We start from the raw sequence: 4,578 nt of genomic DNA, 5'->3' as shown, positions 1-4,578 counted from the left end.
CCGAAAACATGCTAGAGCTAATCCACGTAGATTTGTGGGCCGATGCAGACAATCACTCCAAGTGGGAATATGTACAGAGAAGTAACGGTTTTTCTAAGAAATAAAGAAACGAAATGGTGTAGCTTAGAGGAAAACCGTATTACCGTAGTTTATCGGAGATGGCTCTATGAATGCCCTAGCTGACGAAAAACTTCCGAGTTGCTAATGAGGTGAAGCAGTAAGCAAAACCGCTTACTCAGCAGAGCGATTGTTAAAACACATTACGAGCACTGGTATGGGATATAAGGACCACCAAAGCTGCCTAAAATTTATCGAAACTAACGGCGTAACTGGCGAACAAAAACATTTTGTACAGGATTTAAAAGACGTGTTTGATTTTGAATACTGTCCAACATAAACTATGTTGGCAGTTTTATTTACGGCGCCCAGTGGCGGATTATCCAATAGGCTGAGTAGTCTTAAGTCTACGGGCCCGGTAGGATTTTTCTAGAAAGGGCCCTCGAGAATAAATAATCCACAGTTAACGCAAAATATAAAAATATTTAAGCTTTTAGTTGGAAAAAAATTGTTGTAAAATTGTCCAAACACAAATTTTTGTTTTCGCGTTTCCTACTGATTGTCGGATTACATTTCAACAACCGCCGCTAAGATCGTCTGTATTATCTTCGTTTTGTAGTAAAGCCGGATACATGAAAACGTTATTTTTTTTTATAATACTACTCTGCTTATTGATGTTATCTATATAGTATAATCCAAGCATTTATTTTATGCGTGTATCCTGTTGTCCTCAAAATTGGGTAAACTTAAATAAAATAATACTTTGCGAGTAGCCACGAAATAATAACGGACCTCGACTGTACAGTACGGATCGGAGTCCGAGTCCATCACCAATCAGGCGGTTATTTTCTTAACCAATTTTGATATATTATAATACTTGATTAATTGAATGACTGATTGACTGTGATAAACTGTGCGCTGTTCATAAAACTTAAGGCAAGTGCTAATCAAGGCTGGATTAGAAATTCTAATTTCTGACTCGAGTTATCTGTGCGACCCAAATAGCAAGAAAAATAATTTCGCTGCTTCTCAGACCAAAGAGTATAAAAACTACGTAACCTAGAGATATAATGACGGTCGAAAGCAGTAAAGGAAGTTGTAGCAACCGGGGGGGAAGTCACTCAGTGAATTTGCACTTCAAATTTCGGTACCGCAGCGCCACTACGGCAGTTTTAAGTGGCAATCATTTTGATTTAGTTCAACATTCTTGAAAATTCCTTAAGGAATTGGTTACCTTTAGGACTTGGCAACGTTAGAGAACAAACGCCTTATTCTTCACTTTTTGAAAATAAACACCGAAACAACGAATCCACAAATTCTAACTAAAAAAATCAAGAAACAGTAACCAATTACTGTCACTTTTTTGTGTGGTGGATTTTATATACAAAATCTAAAGTCTACAACTATTATTTACTTACCTGGTTCTGCAAGAGTTTTAGCATTCTAGGGCTGCCAATTGTATTAGAAAAGCTTTCAGAAATTATTTTATGCTAAGATGTAATAGAATTCTGCCAAAAAAAAGAGAAATTTTATAAGATATCTTCAATGGGCCTTATTCGTATTGATATCAAACGTAGGGTTTTTTAAAGCTAAATGAAGGGACAATGGTGAAGCAGAGTTAGCAGACGCTATTTTAGCCGGGTTGCCATGATATTTTCAGTCTAATTTATTTCTTATTTCATGTCAAAAATATATCGCACCCAGGTTTTCACTTCACATTTTAAGTGATTTTCTAATTAAATTTTCTTGATAAATTTTCTTGATGTAAACTATTTATGAATTCTGAGATCACTGCTAATTATAAAAATAGGTAAATTATTTTAGCCACGTTTACTATTCCTCCGTTTGAACCATTGAGTTGGGAATATTAATCTAGAGGTCCAATCAAAACGTCGGATTTCAGTATTTCGCGAAACAATTTTTTAAAAATAAGAATACTGTCGTCTGCTCCCATCGGCGTCCCAAATCAAAGAGTATAAAAACTACGTAACCTAGAGATATAATGACGGTCGAAAGCAGTAAAGGAAGTTGTAGCAACCGGGGGGGAAGGCACTCAGTGAATTTGCACTTCAAATTTCGGTACCGCAGCGCCACTACGGCAGTTTTAAGTGGCAATCATTTTGATTTAGTTCAACATTCTTGAAAATTCCTTAAGGACTTGGCTACCTTTAGGACTTGGCAACGGTAGAGAACAAACGCCTTATTCTTCGCTTTTTGAAAATAAACACCGAAACAACGAATCCACAAATTCTAACTAAAAAAATCACGACACAGTAACCAATTACTGTCACTTTTTTGAATTGACAGATATTAGACAATTAAATATCCAAAATGCCAAATTTAGCACCTCCGCAACACCGTAACTGCCATTTTTCTCCGGTTTTATTATTTATTGTACTAAATACTGCCGTAGTGGCGCTGCGGTACCGAAATTTGAAGTGCAAATTCACTGAGTGCCTTCCCCCCCCCCCCCCCCCGGTTGCTACAACTTCCTTTACTGCTTTCGACCGTCATTATATCTCTAGGTTACGTAGTTTTTATACTCTTTGCTCAAACGAACTCAGTTAAAAGGGCTCCAAAGTTCGGTGGCAAAATGTGTGTGAAGTCAGTAAAGTGCGAAATTTACGGTTGACTCTGCCCGCCTCTGCCAAGGCCGAGTGAGGGATTGAGGGAATGAAAAGCATGCTCAATTTTTTTTTTTTTGCCACCGAACTTTGGAGCCCCTTTAAGGTGTGCTTTGTCAATGGTCAGTTCTTCATTTTGTATCATCAGATTTTTTTAGTTATATATATATTTCATAAGAAAGTTTAGTATCGTACAAATGAAACCCGATGCAATTTTTAATACTTTTTTATTTCCTTTCACGTGGAGTTGTAGTATTTTGCAAAGCGATAATAGTTACGGCGGAAAAGAGGCGACAATGGAAGCAATGAAAGTAGAAAATACGTGTAGAAAATTGTAATTACTGGTTTAGCATCCTTTCCTCGAGTGAATGGCTTTTTTTACAATATTTTGATAGACACAGTGACTAAAAGTTATAACATTGAAACAATGGCAAGTGTCATACTAATAGAGATTATGTTACTTGTTGTAAAAACGAATTTGGCAGAATCGGTTGAGGGGATAAAAGGCGGAAACCTTTTTCTACACCAGTGATTACAGTTTTCTTCATCTATTTTCTAATTTCATTGCTTCCATTCTCGTCTCTTTTCCTATACAATATATAGCACGGCAGCGCGTGATCGAAGTTGGCCGTGGTTGCGGTAAGGCGCAAACCATCTAGCGAATTTTTTCCGAGTTCCGGCGGGAAGTGGGTAAACGCTATCGGCAACGCGCGAGAGAATGATTTCGAATCTAGGGTACGAGTTTAAATTATCTTTGGTGGTAGAGCAATGACAGTGACAATTTCTAAATATGAATCGACCACCCTGAATCTGATAATGCCGGTTTCAGGGGCGTTACCCCATTATTTGAAAAGTGGTCAAAAACGACATCTGGCGTTTCCGCCGTAACTATTATCGCTTTGCAAAATACGACAACTCCACGTGAAAGGAAATAAAAAAGTATTAAAAATTGCTCGTGGTTTCATTTTTCTATCGTTTACACGTTTCGAGAAAATTTAAGATAAATGAAAAAACTCCCTTTGTCGAAGACTTTTGAAACAGACTGTATACAACCATAAATGCTTAAACGAATAATATCAAAACCGCCGCGGCAAGTTTCCCAAGGTCAAGGGGCCCCTAAACAAAGCTAAGCCTAGGGGCCCGAGTGGTAGTTAATCCGCCACTGACGGCGCCACTGGGAAAGGTCAAATCCTAAGGACTTAAACTTTAATCGGGCGATCATAGTAGGTAACGTAAGCAGAACTTTGGTAGATAATGTAGAACAACAAAGTTCATTCAAAGTTACCGCGAGGTATCAACTATTGTATTTTTGTAAAGGGCACGATCACCAGATGTCAGCCACTTTCTGTTAAGTGAAACTATACTTTTTGTTTTTCTCTTGTATAAAATTTATGTAGTGGTAGTCTAAATAAAATCGTTTTTAATTTGGTAGTATTTATTTTTCCTTAGTTTCAGCATCGTTAAATTAAACCCTGGCGATGCAGCTGTGCTGGTATAAAATATGAGGTGAAACTGTATTTTAACCGCAAGAATAGGACTGTCATAAACGTTATTAAAAAATTAAACAGTAAATTCCTTAATAAGATTAAAAGATAAATTAAAACCACTTTACTTACGTAATAAATATTGTAATTAAAATAAATAAAAAAATTAAAGTGATGACTAGTTTCGCACTCTAATTTAGAGGCATCATCTTATTACCTTATACGTAAGTAACCATTTCGTTTTCAACTTAGTAAATTCCTTGTCTGGGATGTTTCTGCTGCGTGTTAAAAACGGTCCGAAAGAAAGATAAAGATGTTATCCAACAACCGACAGCTTTTGTAATAATATTAGAGAGATATCATTGAAATATCTCTCAAGTGGCCGATAAAAACCTTTTAGAAAACGATCACAA

The sequence above is a fragment of the Leiobunum rupestre genome, chromosome 1 (assembly GCF_980474605.1).
Source record: "Leiobunum rupestre chromosome 1, qqLeiRupe1.1.hap1, whole genome shotgun sequence".
In the NCBI taxonomy this organism is placed as follows: Eukaryota; Metazoa; Arthropoda; class Arachnida; order Opiliones; family Sclerosomatidae; genus Leiobunum; species Leiobunum rupestre.
The sequence above is the reverse complement of the archived record's forward strand: the minus strand, read 5'-3'. Positions refer to the sequence as shown.